This window comes from Podarcis gaigeae (assembly GCF_964106915.1).
Source record: "Podarcis gaigeae genome assembly, chromosome: 1".
In the NCBI taxonomy this organism is placed as follows: domain Eukaryota; kingdom Metazoa; phylum Chordata; class Lepidosauria; order Squamata; family Lacertidae; genus Podarcis; species Podarcis gaigeae.
This window is the reverse complement of record NC_139678.1, coordinates 2,255,221-2,275,000: the sequence shown is the minus strand read 5'-3', so window position 1 is coordinate 2,275,000 and position 19,780 is coordinate 2,255,221. Positions and strand designations below refer to the sequence as shown.

Below are 19,780 nucleotides of genomic sequence, written 5' to 3'. Positions count from 1 at the left end.
TGAAACAGAAGTTACCAGACCCTTCTATATAGTGAGAAGGGGGGGAGGGGTATTACTCAGAAGGGTGGTGGGAATGGGTGATTGGCAGATAGCTGTGATGAGCCTGTTGACGACTCTTAACGACTGCAATAGGTCTTACAGGAAAAAGCAAGGGGTGAGAAGGTGAAAAATGGCTTTGTCATGTATAATATAATGAGATAAGAATCCAATGTCTTTGTTCAGACCAGGTCTCTCCATGGTTTTAAGTTTGGTAATAAGTTGCAATTCAGCAGCTTCTCTTTCCAGTCTATTTCTGAAATTCCTTTGTAGTAAAACAGCTACTTTGAGATCTTGTATAGAATGTCCTGGGAGATTGAAGTGTTCTCCTACTGGTTTCTCTGTCTTGTGATTCCTGATGTCAGATTTATGTCCGTTTATTCTTTGGCGTAAGGTTTGGCCTGTTTGTCCAATATAGAGAGCTGAAGGACACTGTTGGCATTTGATTGCATACACAATGTTAGACGATGAGCAATTAAATAGTCCCAAGATGGTATGTGTGATGTTGTTGGGGCCAGTAATGGTGTTGTCCGGGTGTATGTGGCAGCAAAGTTGGCATCTGGGTTTATTGCAGGCTCTGGTGCCAGTGTCCGTGTTAGGTCTGGTTGTAGTATTATTGTGGGTTAGGAGTTGTTTAAGATTGGGTGGCTGTCTGTAGGCAATGAAAGGTCTTCCTCCCAGAGCTTGAGAAAGAGAACTGTCATTGTCCAGGAGAGGTTGTAGATCTCTGATGATGTGTTGTACTGTTTTAACTTGGGAGCTGTATGTGATGACTAGAGGTGTTCTGTTATTTTCTTTTTTGGGTCTGTCTTGCAGCAAGTTCTCTCTGGGTATCAGTCTTTGGTAGACCAACACGGCTACCTATCTGTATTTGGGATGTGTGGTTTTATTTACACATTTACACATAAACACAACCTGAGCATAGGATCTTGCTTTGCCATTAGTCACAGTTTTGGATCCAGCACAGAGCAAGCAAGTCTGTGTCTCCAGCTTCCAGCCTTCTTCCGGTTCAGTTCATACACACACCTCTCTGGCTCTTGTTCTCCTACCTAGCAGACAGGTGAGGCAGGTGGAGGAAAGCCCCTCCCATTAGCCTGGAAGGCATCGTCAGTTGTAGCTCTTGCAACTTGAACCATCCTTTTGGGATGCTGATGAAGACATTTGAGTGGCCAGCTAAGGTCATTGTCTTGCAAAGAAACATGTCTGGTAATTTGGTAGGAGTTGAACCCTTTATTTAGATTCTAACCCTCACTGGGTAGAGGACCCCAAGAACCGGAAGTAAGTTAGGGCATCCTTCAAACTGGCCCCACAAACTCACAACTGTATTGTGTAGTTGGCCCAAGGCAAGCCAAAAGAGGTGGCTTTGGGTATCTTGGAGAACAGAAGGTAATGGTCACCTTTGACAATGCGATGGGTGTTCTTAACCCTTGTATGATTGGGGAAGGCTCTTTAGTAACGAAATATTGAGTTCAAAACATACCCCTCTCCCAAGTCACAGTGTGTTGTTGTTGTTGTTTAAAAGAGACACTGGATACATTGCATTGCAGGAGATTTCACTATATGACCGTTTGGGTCTCTTCCAACTCTACAGTTTAGTGGTTTTGTGATCCAGTTTAGTGTAATAAAATTCTAGAGATGTCACCTTCTTAATCTGTTGTGCCCTTCACAGCTTTATAGCGACAACTTTTGTGGATCAAATCCTGTTTTGTTTAGCTTAAGATAGGTTTGTTCTATAAGGCAGGATAAATTGAGGTGTGTTTTTTCTTCTTTTCCAGAAGCTTTAGCTCATAGAATCATTGAATTGAAAGGGACCCAGAGAATCATCCCCCTGTAACCCCCTGCAATGCAGGATTATGCAGCTCCCCCTTACAGGGATCAAACTTGCAACCTTGACATTGTCAGCACCATGCTCTACTCAACTGAGCTATTTGCCTCCATCCAATATTATTTAGAGGGATATCTGCTGCTTGCAGGGGTTTGGGTGATGGTCTCTACAGAGTCTGGCTCTGGGGGGGTCTTTGACTGCTGATCACTCTTCATGTCTAAACAGAAGGAACTGGAAGTTTCAATGGCTCCTTAAAGGCCTTTGGAAGGTGCCACACTGACCCCATTTTTAAATATTGCATTATGGGGATAATATGTTTAGGTTCTTGGTCTGGCGCTGCACTTTTTTCTCTCAGGGTGAGGAAAATGGCTTTCTATAGAATCCCAGTCACCTGCTTTTAGCGTGGTAATCAGAAAAAAGCATCAAAGTAAAGATTATGAAATCTGGCTGCTATTATGGGAAAGAATGTGGAGGTGTTACACGGGGAGGGTTTTTTGCTCAGTGAGGAGGTGTGCTTGCATGACTGAGTTCAGGGTTATTTCTGAAGGCAAATGAGGATCCTGCAGAACACCTTATTAAGGCACTCCACTTCTTTTTTGGGAAGCAATTATGTAAGATTCGGTCTGCGATGACTTTGTGGTGGGCTATAAATAGAATGCGGTATCTTATCTTAGAATGCCATAATTGGTTTCTTGTAAAATGTGTGAGTCTATATAAGATGAGAGGGTGTTTCTTCCCCCCTAAATGCAAAGACAGAAGTTGCAGTTTTTGGCTTTGCCAAGACTTCTGTGCACACACGTATTTCTGAAGTTTTACATTTGCAACTTTCTTATTAATTTTTATTTTTATTTTTGCAAGTCACCATTTTGCAGCAGCTACATTGTGCCCGGAGATCACAGCACAAAAAAATCACAGTGCTGTGGTTTTTGCAGTCTCACCTAGATACATTTGGGGAGAGTTGCAGTTTCACCATTTCCCATGTGTTCAGGTGGCTATCAGAAACCTGTTAAGAAGCAAGGATTGCCGCACCTCAGGTTCAGCCTGAAAATGATGGCAAGTTGCATGCATTAAAATTCCAAATTTTAATTTTGAATTTTAGAAATTATCGCAGTTAAACTAAATAAGAACATCTAAATAAGAAGAGCCTGCAGAATCAGGCCGCTGGCCCATCTAGTCCAGCAACCTGTTCTCTCAGTGGCCAACCAGATGTCTGGGGGGGGGGTGAACCAGAGAGCAGGATCCAAGCACAAGAGCAATTGTCTCCTCCTCTGGCTCACAGCATCTCATATACAGAAGTGCTGCTGCCTTGACTGTGGGGGCAGAGCTTGGCCAGCCTGGCTAGGAGCCATCGACAATCCTCTCCTCTCCCATGTAATTGTCCAATCCTCTTTTAATAATAATAATTAAAAGAGCCAGTGTGGTGTTGTGGTTCAGAGCGGTAGTCTCGTAATCTGGGGAACCGGTTCGCATCTCCGCTCCTCCACCTGCAGCTGCTGGGTGACCTTGGGCCAGTCACACTTCTCTGAAGTCTCTCAGCCCCACTCACCTCACAGAGTGTTTGTGGGGGGGGAGGAAGGGAAAGGAGAATGTGAGCCGCTTTGAGACTCCTGAAGGGGGGTGAAAGGCGGGATATCAAGTCCAAACTCTTCTTCTTCTTCTTCTATTCATTGCTGCTTCCTGTGGGAGGAAGTTCCACAGATAAACTACGCACTGCATGGTGAAGTCCTTCCTTTTACCTCTCCTGGATCTCCCAATATTCAGCTGCATTGGAGAGAGGAGAACTTTTGTCTCCCCACTTTCTCCATGCCATGCAGAATTTTAGAAACGTCTATCATGTCCCCCCTTACTTGCCATTTCTCTAAACTAAAAATCCCCAGCGCTGCAACCCTTCCTGTTAACCATTCCTAAGCCTTTTTCGACTCCACAATGCCTCTTTTGAGCTTAAGTGCTGCATTCCAGTGTAATATGTAGCTTGGCCCTAAGACTCTCATGAAATTGGCAAAAATAGTACATTCCTGTTGGAAGTGAAGCCATTCATGTTATTTGTTCCAGTTGCTGCTATTAAACAGCCACTTTACACACGGCTGGAAGGATGGATTTGTCTGTGTGTGTGTGTGTGTGTGTGTGTGTGTGCGCGCACACACACAAACATGCTTGCGCAAATTGAGCAATTTACGTCATCATCACCCTCTTTCCTCTGCAGAGTGATCTTGTTTAATGGCTGAAAAATGGAGCTTTTACAGAAGCAAGTGCCCTGATACACACACACACACACACACACACACACACACACACACGATCTAGAACGAGTCGCAGTAAAGAAAATGTCTGAAAATTAAAGACATTAATGACTGACAAATTCACTGGAGCAGCAGGAGCTTTCATAGACAAGAGTGGACTTGCTTTTCCCTGATACCACCTTTTTCAAGATTGGAAAAATCATAGAACTGCAGAGCTGGAAGTGCCATCTGGTCCAGCGTCCCACAGTGCAGGAATCACAACATGGGCATCCTCTGCTGACATCTCTCTAAAAAACCCCACAGAGAATAATGGCCCTAAATCCTCACCATCCTCACTATGCAGATCATCAACCCTTTATTCCCTTTGAGATGCATCCCTTCTTTCTTGCTTGTGCTGCAATAATGATCTTGGTGCTTTTCAAAGGATGCTGGATTCACACAGCCTATGTATTCCTGGTCTGGGGTCACACTTGTGCTCCATGCAACATGGTTATATTGTGGAACTCCCTGCCACAGAAGGCGGCGATGACAACCAACTTGTTGTTTGTTGTTTAGTCATTTAGTCATGTCTGACTCTTCGTGACCCCATGGACCAGAGCACGCCAGCCACTCCTCATGCTGGTAGCTTCGAGAACACTGTCCCACCATCTCCTCCTCTGTCATCCCCTTCTCCTTGTGCCCTCCATCTTTCCCAACATCAGGGTCTTTTCCAGGGAGTTTTCTCTTCTCATGAGGTGGCCAAAGTATTGGAGCCTCAGCTTCAGGATCTGTCCTTCCAGTGAGCACGCAGGGCTGATTTCCTTCAGAATGGAGAGGTTGGATCTTCTTGCAGTCCATGGGACTCTCAAGAGTCTCCTCCAGCACCAGAATTCTTTGGTGATCAGCCTTCTTGATGGTCCAGCTCTCACTTCCATAGAGGACTAACAATGGCTGCTAGCCATGGGGACTCTCCAGAGTTGGAGGCGCCAATGCTTCTGAGTGACGCTTGCTGGAAAGCGAGGGAGAGCTCTTGTGCTTGAATCCTGCTGGTTTCCCTTTGGGATTATCTGTTGGCCACTGAGAGAACAGGATGCTGGAGTAGATGGGCCCTTGGCTTGACCCAGCAAGGCTATTATTGTGTTCTTACGCGGGAAGCTTCCTCCTTAAACACGTTGAACCCAATCTCCTGGGACTGTTCTCCCACCCAGGACCCACTGAAATTAATGGGGCCTGGGCAAAACCGGGGTAAGGCTGTTGAACAGATTCCATTCATTCTCGTGGTGTGGGTGGGTGTGCAGGAGATCTTTCCAGTGGATTGTGCCCTGGATAGGCTTAAACACAAACAAACAGGGAGAGAGCAAAGCGTGAGATGCGACAGTGAAGACCTCTGGAGCAGTGATGGAGGAAACCGTGCGGGCACCTGGAGCGGAAAACATGACGTGCACCTGAGGGTGTGCTGTTGCTCCCGGGGGTGCCAGCATAACTCGCCGATCATGCAAATACGGCTGGCATATTTGCGCAATTAGGGGGCGGATTTTCGCAACGCCGATCATGCCAATTGTGGAAATCCATCCGCCTGGGTGGGAGGGGAGAGCTGCCACACTGATCTGCCTGGGGAGATTTTGTCACCCCCCCCCAGGCATGATACCCGGGGTGGGCTGCACCCCCACTTGCGGCGCCCCTGCTCTGGAGTTTCAGCCTTCTCTGGGCATAGCCACACTAACCTTTCCATGACCAAGTGCCCTTTTTGTCACAGAGCTTTCCCCACGATAATGTGATCTTTATAGCTAAATTGGAGCAAACAGCAACCCACAGAAAACCCAAACTGCCATTTGTTGCACTTCAGCTTTAGAGAGTGGGTTTTCACAGGGGGAAAGAGCGCTCGGACCTTTAAATTCGGACCTGTGCTTGGAAAGAGGGGGGCAAAAGAGAAGTGTGCCTGAGCCCGCTGTTCCCCCTTCCCACTCCTCGCATCCCTGCTGATGGGCGCAAAACCATCACTGCAGCGTGGAGCCGTGTCCAAAAGCAATTTCAGCCATCCGCTTTTACCATCCTCGGGGACGACACCTAGTGCATAAAAATGCCACCAGGCACAATATAATCAGATGTTTACATCATGTACCTTATCAAGCCACAATATCCAAAAGGACAAGAGGTAAGTTATTGCCGGGGTTTCCGTCCAGAGTTTATATGCCATCATTTCACGTTGGCGCTGCATAGAAAATATTGTTTATAGCATCCGCGGCTTGGGGAAAGGCTTTGCCTCTGAACACTTATGAGGCCTTCTGAGAAAACCCAGCCTGCTTTGAGGCTATGTGCTTTCCCAACAGAGAACAGCCTGACGGAAGAGACTTTGGGAGTATTAGCTCAATGCCAGGGATGGTGCTAGCTTGTCCAATGAGCATTCAACAAAGTTGGGAAGATTCATTGTCCATCCAAGGGCCATCAGGACTGCCAAAAACAGCCGCATTGGAAGTGATTATAGTTTTTATCACAGTCACTGTTCCACTGTTCATTTTGGAGAGTGCAAGAGGGACATCTGCTTAGAATGTGACACCGCATTCTCCCCCCCCCCCACCCAAAAAAATACTTGCGGTGAATTTTCCCATTGTGGAACTTTTTAAGGGGCAGCAACAAGTGGCAAAGGGTTGCCTCTAGAAGCCAAGAGGAGTGCAAGGGAGCATGGGGAAGTGAGAGGGAAGACATCCTGGTACTGTATTGGCAGTGGTGTAGCATGGGGAGCAGGGGACCGTGGCACCAGGTGCAAATTTCTGAAGTGGGGGGTGCAACCAGGTGCCCCCATGACTGGGTCCCTCATTGAGGCCGAAGCCACGGGGAGGCAAGCCACCTTGGGATGCCCGCACATGCCCTGTCCCTGAGCCAGCCGAGAGGGAGGGAGGAGGGAGGAAGTGGAAGGAGGGAAAGCACTGCCAGAGCCCCTGTGTGTTGTGCCTCGCTGCAAGGACAAGAGGGGGAGGTGACACAACAGCAATCCTGGCATCCCGTTTCTCTGCCTTATCTCTGCTCCCAGGCTGCAGCTGGTTTGCAAGGAGAGGCTCCCTTGATTAGATGCTGGCTGGCGAAGAGACTGACCGCTCCCGGCCACCAGGGGGTGCAACACTTGCCCTGCCCCGGGACCTGGCAACCCACGATACGCCCCTGTGTGTTAGGAATTGCTAAGGAAATCTGCAGTATGGCATGTGATGTTGGGGGGGGAGGTTAGGGAGGAATTTTGTTGCTAGAGATGAGGAAGGAAAGCCATCCATCTTGCATTTTAATGTGAACCTATCTAATTTGCATGCCCCACACGAAGAGCAGCTTTCGAGCTTCCCACAAGGCCGTCTGGTTGGCCACCGAGAAGACAGGATTCTGGGCCAGGTGGGCCATTGGCCTGATCCTGCAGTTGCTCTTCTCATGCTCTTCTGGTCCACTGCTCAAGTGGAACAGCTTCCTCTCCAGCAATGGACCTTCCTTCCCTCTCCTCCACCTGCACCCTTTGTGACCCACCGTCTCCTTAAAGTTGGGGGTGGGGCGAGGGGAAGAGAGGGAGGGGAATTGTGGAATCATAGAGCTGTGGAGTTGACAGGGACCCCCAAGGGTCATCTAGTCCAATCCCCTGCAATGCAGGAATCTCAGCTCAAGCATACACGGCAGAAGCAAAGTTCTGTTGCACTAGGAGAAATTGCTCCTCTCACGGAATGACATTGCTATAGCCAACCGACGGAAGACGGCAGTATAGATGTATTGAGCGCCGCTCACCTTCTCTCGCTCTTGGGGTGCCGTGACTTGATGAGCAAACGGCCTTGTTTTGTTAACGGTAATCAGGATCGCGGAGAGCAGCTCCCCTAGGGGGCCACCAAGGAAGGAGCTCTCATCTAAAGCCAATATTGGGATCAGAACAACTATTGATTAACGCCAGCACCTTGGAAGAAGAAGCCTCGCTCTGTGTACAGGAGTGAGGAAGCCCTCCTTCCCGGAGGTATTTGCGAAGTGATGTATAACAATTTAATTAATTGTGCCGACACAGGTTATGACTTCCAAATTGATTGGAGAAGCTTGGAGCTTCACAGCTGAGAAGGTCTGTAGGAACCTCTTTGCTTGGAGAAGAGGAATCTTCATTCCGGATTTCATTTTTTTCTTGGACTCTGGAGTCATAATAGCTTCCATCTGTGACAACTCACTCCAGCACCCTTATTTCTCCCTTCTTCAACTTAAGTAATCAAAATTCAATAAAGCAAAACCAAGAATCAGGCAGCAGCTTGCTATTATAGAATCATAGCACATGGTTAGATATGTCATCGGAACATGTAGAGATTGGATCTGAACTCAGACAAGAAGATACAATTATTGTTCTCATGGAAACAAAGATGGCTGATCGCCGAAGAATGGATGCTTTTGAATTCTGGTGCTGGAGGAGACTCTTGAGAGTCCCATGGACTGCAAGAAGATCAAACCTCTCCTTTCTTAAGGAAATCAAGCTAGAGTGCTCACTGGAAGGACAGATCCTGAAGCTGAGGCTCCAATACTTTGGCCACCTCATGAGAAGAGAAGACTCCTTGGAAAAGACCCTGATGTTGGGAAAGATGGAGGGCACAAGGAGAAGGGGACGACAGAGGACGAGATGGTTGGACAGTGTTCTCGAAGCTACCAGCATGAGTTTGACCAAACTGCGGGAGGCAGTGGAAGACAGGAGTGCCTGGCGTGCTCTGGTCCAGGGGGTCATGAAGAGTTGGACACGACTAAACAAGTGTCATAAAATGTACCGCAGTGGTTTACAACAAGAGGAAAACATAAAACAGGGCGTTGAAATAATAAAACGTTAAAAATATGTCAAAAGCAAATAATAAACAAAAGCAAACATTGGTTGAGCATTGTGGGTAATGTACTCTTAAAGGTAAAAGGACCCCTGACCGTTAGGTCCAGTCGTGGACAACTCTGGGGTTGTGGCGCTCATCTCGCTTTACTGGCCAAGAGAGCCGACCTTTGTCCACAGACAGTTTTTCCGGGTCATGTGGCCAGCATGATTAAGCCGCTTCTGGTGAAACCAGAGCAGTGCACGGAAATGCCGTTTACCTTCCCGCCGGAGTGGTACCTATTTATCTACTTGCACTTTGATGTGCTTTTGAACTGCTAGGTTAGCAGGAGCAGGGACAGAGCAACGGGAGCTCACCCCGTCGCGGGGATTTGAACTGCTGACCTTCTGATCAGCAAGTCCTAGCCTCTGTGGTTTAACCTAACCTCTGTGGTTTAACCTAACCTGCACAATTTCTGTTCTCATCCTGAAGCAAAGTTCTTAACCTGAGGTACTATTTCTGGGTTAGCGGAGTCTGTAACCTGAAGCGTCTGTAACCCGAGGTACCACTGTAGTTGCTTTGGAAGATGATAATCAGGCATCTGCGCAGCATGACCAGTCCAGCGAAGTTGATGTTGAACAATCCATGATTCTATTAAAAGAGCTGGGAGCATGTTGGCTGCAGGACTCTGCTCAAGAGGTCTCTTACTGTGTCACTCTGTAAGGAAATACAGACGCCCTCTTCTTCTCCTCCTGGGGTGATGTCCTAATAATGTCATTGCTTGATTTCTGCTCCTTTGGTGCATCGCTGTTCCTTTCTTCTCCCCCAGCAGGAGATCTCTCTTAACTATGTTCCTGTTGCTCGTGCTTCTCCTGCACTTTTCACGTTCCCAGGATGGCTCTTTATCCCACCTCCCTTTTGATCATTTCCGCCCTGCTTTGAGTTATTAAGCTGGACCCTTATTCATCCATCAGCGCTGACCTTCTGACCTGTAGCAACTCTCACAGCTTGTTTCTGCACAGAGCCTCTGCCGTGGACCTTTTGATAAAGAAAGCAGCAGTTCCGTCAAAAGAGAGACTTTCGTTTGAATTCTCTCTCGCGCGCACATGCTCACACTTGTTAAATTCTTCTGTCCTATATGTCCATTGGGATTTGAATCGGTAATGAACAGAGTCCTTTGGCTTGGAAACTTTGGATCGAAAAGTAGAGCCTGAAGCACTGAGTCAAGCTGCAAAAGGTAAAGGGACCCCTGACTGTTAGGTCCAGTCATGGCCGACTCTGGGTTTGTGGCGCTGATCTCGCTTTATTGGCCGAGGGAGCCGGCGTACAGCTTCTGGGTCATGTGGCCAGCATGACTAAGCCACTTCTGGCGAACCAGAGCAGCGCACAGAAACACCGTTTACCTTCCTGCCGGAGCGGTACCTATTTATCTACTTGCACTCTGACGTGCTTTCGAACTGCTAGGTTGGCAGGAGCTGGGACTGAGCAACGGGAGCTCACCCCGTCGCGGGGATTCAAACCGCTGACCTTCTGACTGGCAAGCCCTAGGCTCTGTTATTTTAAACACGTAAGAAAAATCTCCTGGGAGCCTGTTGCTGCTCGTGTTCTGCTATACTAAGATGAAGTCAAAATCCTGGACACCATGGCTTTCTTTTTTTCTTTTTAATTTTTTAAAATATGTATTTTATTACAATAATTCAACATTAATACATATATATTATGAATATACAAACAAACATACATTTCATACAATCCTTAAAAATATTCATACATACCCACACTCAATCCCACACATACTTCCTTTCCCCTCCTGGGAGCCTGTTGCTGCTGGTGTTCTGCTATATTAAAATGAAGTCAAAATCCTGGACTCAGTATCTCTGATTAAATGTTTACCACTGCGAGCAGACACCCCTTCAAGAGCTGTTTTAGGCATCTGCAGATTGCTTTGATGCCAGAAGTAGCAAGAAGAAAGAACCAAAAGGAGCTGCTTTATGATCAGACCATTGGTCCCTCAATCTCAATACTGGACTGCTGCAACGTACTCTGTGTGGGGCTTCTCTTTTGCATGATCCTGAAGCTGCAAATACTGCAGAATGCTGCAGCACAATTGCTGACGGAAGGGAGGTTTCCGGGCAGGAGTTGATCATGGTGTGGATTTGCCAAGCACGCCTTCCTCTTAGCGCATTTCTCCCTTGTGTCCTGAGTTTGAGCATCTTCAAAGCCCATGACACCTTTGGTCAAGGCTGTTCTCCAACTGGAGCCCTCACAGGCCAGTGATTCCCAATTGTTGGTGTTTATACTACATTTTTTTAAAAATTGCCTTGAGAGAGTCTTTAAACCTCTTTTGTTGACCGCCAACATTACGCTTTTCATTTTTAAGTTTAGAGTAGTTGCTTTGGAAGATGATAATCAGAGCAGAGCCATTGTGACTGGTTCCCATCAATAGCCCTCACCTCCAAGTTGGCTGTTGCCATTGGTGGCCAACACTGCTTCAGGTGGCAGTGAGTTCCAGAGTGTATTAATGTGCTGCATAAAGAAAGGCTTTGTTTTAACTGTCCTAAATTTTCTAGTGTTTTGAGAGACAGAGAAAAACTTTTTATCTTTCCATTTTCTCCAAGCCGTGCATGATCTTATAATCTTCTATCATGCCGCTGCTTCCTTGCCTTTTCTCTAAACTAACACGTTCCCAACGCTGCGACTGTTCTTCATTGGGGTTCTTCAGCTATGGGATGGCAGCGTGTGGGGTGGCCTGGTGCCACTCCTGAAAATGACAGCAAACTGACTGGGGGGGGGGTGGCTTGGGAAAACTCCCTCCTGGCTCTGGAAAGCAACAAAGCAAGAAAAATTAAGCAGCTGTCAACACCATGACTCTGTTTACTAAAGCGAGCAGTCAGGACACTCTGACATTTACGGTGGTTGAAGGCTATCTGTGCCCAACGACCTGTGCAAAGGTGAGGAATTTGCAAGTATTAACAGAAACAGAAACTTGCAAATGCCGAGAAGTTTAGTAAGGTTGTGGCTGGTGGAAAGGGCTCTTATTCCTAGCTTTTGTACTTTATTTTATTGATTTATTTTAGAAAGGTGACCCAAGGAGTGTTGTGTAGTTTGGCCCTTCCTGGCTGGCACATCAGTAGAAAATGCAGAATCCGGCTATTAGAGGTTGAATCTATTTCTTTTCATATCGAAAGCAGTGGTTCCCAAACTTATGGAGATTACCTCCTTCTTGGCACCGTAAACTTTGCCCCCAATGCCCCCTACCCTATTAAAAAGCACACACACCCAGAATAGTGGTTTCCACAACCCACTAAGGAAGATAATAACACCATACAATTCAAAACAGCAACAATTCATTGCACACTGGTTCCAAAATCAAATTAAATCTATTTAGTGATTTATAACCTTTTAAAGAGGAGAGCGCAAAATGTGGTCTGAAGCTCAACATAAAAAAACCTAAGATCATGGCCACTGGTCCCATCACCTCCTGGCAAATAGAAGGGGAAGAAATGGAGGCGGTGAGAGCCCCGAAATAAATAAAGAAGAATCTGGTAGAACAGATGAGACCTGTTGGATAAGAAAAGAAGCAAACAGAAGCCTTCAAACAAGGCAGGCGGTGGCCCCCACCCCCCCACCTGTCGGTGTTGCAAATATTGAAGGCAGGGAATCCTCAGTCCCTGAAGCAGTTGTCTGGCAACATCAGCATCACGGTTCTCTCTCAAGGAGGATGTGTCAACAGCATCCAGTGTTGACAACCTGCAAAGAATTCAGAGTAGAGATGAGAACTCCAAAGGAGGACTAAAATGTGACTTTGGTTTAAGAAGCAGAACCAGTGCCGGATTTACATATAAGCTGAACAAGCTATAGCTTAGGGCCCCACTCTCTTGGGGGCTCCCAAAAAAATTTAAAGAAAAAACACCTGGATGTACATTTCCAAAATATAAGATAAATAAAACCTACATACAGCAACAGTGTTTTGTGATGTGTAGGCTCCTGTGATGTAAGCCATGGGGCCTGTCTGCTCGCCTGCTCTCTGAAATATCACTGGTTTGCTCATTTCTATTTACAGTGGAACCTCCTGTTGTGGACATAATTTGTGATGGAGGCACATCCGCAACCCACAACATTCACATCCTGAAGCGCCGCGTCTACACAGGCACCGGCATGATTTGGCACTTCTGTGCATGTGCAAAGCACAATTTAGTGCTACTGTGCATGCACGAGTGGCGAAACCTGGCGAAATTTGAATTAATTTTATAATGAATGATTTTAGAACGTTGTACTATTTTATTGTTGTTAGCCGCCCTGAGCCCGGCTTCGGCTGGGGAGGGCGGGATATAAATAATTTTTTTAAATTATTATTATTATTATTAACCCGTTCCAGTACTTCTGGGTTTCCCGCAATCCACAACCCAAAAACACGTAACTTGAAGCGTCTGTAACATGAGGTATAGCTGTATAGGGTGCCTACATTCTGCATGGACTGGTTGCACGGCAACATGGGCAAATTAGGTCCATAAATTACCATATAGCATATATTCAATACAAAAACAGTGACATTTTGTCGTTGACAAAGGAGCGCTGGACATATAAAGGGCTACCTTCAGTAGCTTAGGGCCTCATCAAACCTAAATCCAGCCCTGAGCAGAATGGACACACCCAGAATAAGAATGTGAGAAGAGCCCGTTGGACCAGGCCAGTAGACCATTTACCCCAGCGTCCTGTTCTCATAGTGGCCAACTGTATACACCCAAGGGAAACCATTAAGCAGGATTCGAACACAAGAGCAACAGCCCCTTCCTGCCTTTTTCAGCAACTGGCGAGCAGAAGCATCTCTACCTCTGACTCACAGAGCGTAGCCAGATGCTCTTATTGTGCATATGGAAGGGGTCTTTATTAAATCAGGATCATGAACCCAGCTCAGCAGCAGAAAAGGAGCTAATTCAGTTTCTCAACGCAAAGGGTTGGCAGGGAGAACCTGGTCTAGGAGCAAGGCTCAAGAACATAAGGAGAGCTAGCAACCATTGACAGCTCTCTCCTCCATGAATTTCACCAATCATCTAGGCTGATGGCCAGCAAAACGTCCTGCGCCAGCCTTGCACCCAAGAAGCCTTCTATCCCACAGTGCCAACCCTCTAAGGACAAGTCCATATATTTGTGGTTTTCTTTGGGTGGTGCATGCATACCAGCCCAGGAAGAATCCTTAGGGCTGGTCGACACTTCTGTTTGCACTGCGCCCGAGTCCAAGTGGTTTTCCTCCTGGCCCACACTTCCTAGGTAAGTGTCTGAGCACTTTTCCCCTTTCCAAGGGAGAATCCTCTCTTTACAGATTGTTGTTTAGTCGTGTCCGCCTCTTTGTGACCCCCTGGACCTCCTCTAGCACCATAATTCAAAAGCATCAGTTCTTTGGCGATCAGTCTTCTTTATGGTCCAGCTCTCACTTCCATACATCACTACTGGGAAAACCATAGCTTTAACTATACAGACCTTTCAGAACATATGGCAATCTGGGGAAAACCCCATTTCCTCTGACTGAACACTAAAGAGTGGTTTTCCCAGGGGGAAAGCAGAGGGACAAGAGAAAGTCTCCACCCCATCGCTCAGCCTGGACACCGAGGTCTACCTCCGAGGGCCTTCTGGCGGTTCCCTCCCCGCGAGAAGTGAAGTTACAGAGAACCAGGCACAGGGCCTTCTCAGTGGTGGTGTCCACCCCGTGGAACGCCCTCCCATCAGATGTCAAGGAAATAAAGAACTACAGTGGTACCTCGGGTTACGAACTTAATTTGTTTCGGGGGTCTATTCTTAACCCGAATCCGTTCTTAACCTGAGGCACGCTTTCACTAATGGGGCCTCCTGCTGCCACTGCGCCAACGGCACACAATTTCCATTCTCATCCTGGGGCAAAGTTTGTAACCCGAGGTACTACTTCCAGGTCAGCGGAGTTTGTAACCCAAAGTGTTTGTAACCCGAGGTGTTTGTAACCCGAGGTACCACTGTATATGGCTTTTAGAAGACATCTGAAGGCAGCCCTGTTTAGGGAAGTTTGTAATATTTTATCATGTTTTTAGTACAGTCATACCTCATGTTATGTCTGCTTCATCTTACGTTCTTTCAGGTTACGTCCCGCCACAACTCGGAAGTACCCGAAAGGGTTACTTCCGGGTTTCACTGCTCACACATGCGCAGAAGCACAAAATGATGTCACACGCATGCGCAGAATCAACGAATCACAACCCGCGTGTACACATACGTGCCACTGTGGGTTGTGCTCTTTTCATGTTGCGAACGGGCCTCTGGAACGGATCCCGTTCACAACCAGAGGTACCACTGTATTCTGTTGGGAGCCGCCCAGAGTGGCTGGGGAAACCCAGACAGACGGGTGGAGTATAAATACAGTGGTACCTCAGGTTACATACGCTTCAGGTTACACACTCCGCTAACCCAGAAATAGTGCTTCAGGTTAAGAACTTTGCTTCAGGATGAGGACAGAAATTGGGCTCCAGCGGTGCGGCAGCAGCAGGAGGCCCCATTAGCTAAAGTGGTGCTTCAGGTTAAGAACAGTTTCAGGTTAAGAACGGAGCTCCAGAACAAATTAAGTACTTAACCCGAGGTACGACTTTAATCAAGTTGCTATTGTTGTTATGTGGATAAGCCCTTACCCTGAGTGAGACCACTGCACTGACTGGCCACAAAGCCCCTCCAGGCTTTCATCCCCGTCTCGCTGCCATCCCCATCCACAGATGCCAGTGGGGGGGTTGAAAATGGGCCCTTCTGCATGCAAGACACATGCTCTCCCCTGAGTCGCACAAGCGCCTCTCTTGAACTGCCACGTCTCGAGCACCGCAAAAAGTAGCCATTTTCTCGCGATTCTTGACAAATCCATCCGGGCTCTGGGGCCCAGACATCTCGGTCCCACAGCTTCCCCCAGTTGCACATCCTTCCCTGCAGCTGCGCCCAAGAGCACTCCAAACAAATCTCCAATTTCCAGGCTCCAGCCCGCTAATCCCTCCTCCATGCCCTTTCATACAAGCTCAAACAGCTTTGTTTTGGAAAATTGCTAATTAGCAGCTTATGCCGTCTTAGCCACATTATGCAGGTTGATTGCAGAGCCGATCTCATAAGTTTCTGTCTCGGGGGACTGTGTCGAAGTGGAAGCGAGTCCTTCATGCCTCTTCCTCCAGAGCACCCCCGGATAGTTTGGTTTCATTAGAAGAGGTAATTAGCGGCTTAGGGCTACTCCAAAGGGCCATCTTGATTTTCTTTTTCAATCAAGCACACTCGTTCAAAAGAACACTCTTCCCCTTTCCTGAGCAGCTAATCAGTCCCCAGTCCAAGGCTGATGGCTTTGCTTTCTGCTTCTGGGTCAAAATATGCATCTCGTTAGCAGGAACCCAAACTTTCGTATCAAGTGCACATTGATTCCTCTAAATGATCCGGCCATGTTTGAATTTGGCAGGGGTGGGGTGGGCAAAGGGAGACGGCCTTTCTACTCTGAAACAATGGCAAAGTTTTCCAACGAGGGGGGGGGGGCGGATCGGACTCTGCAAACTTGCATCGACCCCTCGCCTCCACCAAGTGCTCTGTGCCAAAGCAGCAGAGAGAAGGGTTGAGGTGCAACATTCCCTGAGCCGCATTGTGATGAGCCTGGATTTCAGTCCTGAACACACCTCAAAGCAGCAAAGCTGCAGGAGCCGTCAGGGCACAGTCCCTTCATCACAGCTGAATAATAATAATAATAATAATAATATTTATACCCCACCCATCTGGCTGGGTTTCCCCAGCCACTCTGGGTGGCTTCCAACAAAATATTAAAATACAGTGGTACCTCGGGTTACATACTCTTAAGGTTACAGGTTACAGAATCTGCTAACACAGAAACAGTACCTCGGGTTAAGAACTTTGCTTCAGGATGAAAACAGAAATTGTGCAGCGGCGATGCAGCAGCACCAGGAGGCCCCATTAGGTAAAGTGGTGCTTCAGGTTAAGAACAGTTTCAGGTTAAGAACAGACCTCCAGAACGAATTAAGTTATTAACCCGAGGTACCACTGTACAATAATTTCTCAAATATTAAAAACTTCCCCAAACAGGGCTGCCTTCAGATGTCTTCTAAAAGTCAGATAGTTGTTTATTTCTTTGACACCTGGTGGGAGGGCGTTCCACAGGGCTGGTGCCACTACCGAGAAGGCCCTCCGCCTGCTTCCCTGTAACGTCCCTTCTCCCAGTTTAGGAGCCCAGTAGACCTGAAGGAGTGTCTCCACCTCCATCATTCTGCCCGGACACTGAGGTCCAGCTCCGAGGGCCATCTGGCGGTTTTCTCCTTGCAAGAAGTGAGGTTACAGGGAACCAGGCAGAGGGTCTTCTAGGTGGTGGCGCCTGCCCTGTGGAACGCCCTCCCATCTGATGCCAAGGAAATAAGCAACTATCTGACTTTTAGAAGACGTCTGAAGTTCTAGGAACTTTTTTTTAAAAAAACCAATTAATTTATTTGGTTTTTCAGGAATCTCCTGGACTTCCATCCTCCCCTTTCTGGCTCCTATTATGAATCATTTCCTCCTGCGTCTTTTACATAACTCTCAATGTTTCCCATTTTTTAAGGGAAATTCCCTTATTCTGAATAGGATTCCTCGCAAGAAAAGGGAAAAGTTGACAGCTATGATCTTTTATGGTACTCCAAGTCCTCTACCTCTTCCATTATGTCCAGAATTCAACTTTGAACTACAAGTGATATTCCAATCCTACTAACGATTTTAGCTGTTCACAATGGTCTTTAAGATAAGTTATAAATTTTTCCCATTCCTTATTAAAATGTTAGTCTTCCTGAATCTTCCAGTCCTTTTAGCCATTTCGGCATAATCCATTAGCTTCATATTCCATTCTTCTCTGGTAGGGACTTTGACTTCTTTCCATCTCTGGGCCAGTAACATCCGTGCAGCCATGGTCGCAGACATAAATAGTCTTTTCGCTATTTTCAGCACCTAGAATTCCTAAAAGGGAGGCTTCAGGCTTTTTAAAAAATAGTTGTTTAAAACATTTTTTTCAACTCATTATATATCATTTCCCAAAAGCCTTTTGCTACTTTGCAATTCCACCACATATGATAAAGGGTGACTTTGTTCGGGGAAGTTTTTAATGGCTGATGTTTTACTGTGTTTTTAATATTTTGTTGGGAGCCGGCCAGAATTATTATCATGGTCTGAACCCATAAGGAGGTAAGAAGATCCTGGCTGCTGGATCAGGCCAAAGGGCTTAGGGCCCTCATATTTACGGGACCGCCTCTCCTGGTCTGCCCCACAGAGGACCTTAAGGTCCATGAATAACCATAGTTTAGAGGTCCTGGGTCCTAAGGAAGTCAGATTATCCTCCACCAGGGCCAGGGCCTTCTCAGTGATGGCTCCAACCTGGTGGAATGCTCTGTCCCATGAGACCAGGGCCCTGCAGGATTTAACCTCCTTCCGTCAGGCCTATAAGACAGAGCTATTCTGCCTGGCCTTTAATTTGAATTCAGCCTTATCTTTTATTTCCCTTCCCTCCCCCCTCCCCTTTTATGAAGATCACCTGCTCTGAGACCCCAAAGCTAATTCTCCCCTGGCCTCCTCGCTTGCCCAAGTAGGACCAATTCAGCCAGCTAGCTCTGGGGATTATCTAATGCTTATTTCCCCTAAATTGATTTTTGAATTCTGAATTTATTGTTATTCATGTTTTATGCTGTTTTTTGTTGCATCAATTAAGTGCTTTAAATTTGTTGTTAACTGCCCTGAGCCCGGTTTTCTGAACCAGGAAGGGCGGGGTATAAATAAAAAAATATTATTATTATTATTATTATTATTATTATTATTATTAGGGGCTATCTAAACCAGAATCCACTTCTCCTGGTGTCTCCAACAGTGAAGGGAGAACATAGTCATTGTACCTGGTAGCTGCTGATAGCCTTGCGTGCATTTGTCTAGCCCAGACACAGAGGACAGCTGCTCTGTTTATCAACGAAGCTGCATTTGCATGTATATGTGTCTGGTTCCAGAATGCGTGTAAAAGCATTACGGGCGAGTGAATCCGTATTTCCTGCTACACTGCGTTAGATTATGTCTAATCTGCCTCCGTGAGCATGTTGTGTTATACACACAGGTGTACAACATGGGATATGATGACTTGTCGATTTAGCCAGATTGCATTTTTATATACATATATAAAAAATGTGGTTTTTGAAATGTATTGACTTGTGCTCAGAATTCTTACTGGGATATGTTAAGAGGAAGGAAAATCCCAGACAATCGATAATACCTGAGGAAAAGAGCAGAAATGTAGAAACGTGGTTAGGTTGCAGGCGTGGGTGGAGGGCAAGGAGCAGCTGGAGCTGCGAAAATGGAGGAATGAGAGAGAGAAAGCAACCCCAAAATGTTTTAATTACTCGGGGAAATGTGCTGTTAGCAGAGACTCAGAAAATGTTTGGCATTGCTTTGCTTTTGAGTCTCTGTGTTTGTTGTTGTTGTTTAGTTGTTTAGTCGTGTCCGCCTCTTCGTGACCCCCTGGACCAGAGCACGCTAGGCACTCCTGTCTTCCACTGCCTCCCGCAGTCTGGTCAAACTCATGCTGGTAGCTTCAAGAACACTGTCCCACCATCTCGTCCTCTGCCGTCCCCTTCTCCTTGGGCCCTCCATCTTTCCCAACATCAGGGTCTTTTCCAGGGAGTTTTCTCTTCTCATGAGATGGCCAAAGTCTTGGAGCCTCAGCTTCAGGATCTGTCCTTCCAGTGAGCACTCAGGGCTGATTTCCTTCAGAATGGAGAGGTCGGATCTTCTTGCAGTCCATGGGACTCTCAAGAGTCTCCTCCAGCACCACAATTCAAAAGCGTCCATTCTTCGGCGATCAGCCTTCTTTATGGTCCAGCTCTCAGTCTCTGCTTTTTAAGATGCTG

At 46.9% G+C, this 19,780-nt stretch overlaps 1 protein-coding gene across 2 annotated transcripts in view; it reads left to right on the top strand.

The window, feature by feature from the left end:
- MDGA2 (MAM domain containing glycosylphosphatidylinositol anchor 2) overlaps positions 1 to 19,780 on the top strand; it is a 401,452-nt gene that overhangs the window by 281,737 nt on the left and 99,935 nt on the right. The window lies entirely within an intron of this gene.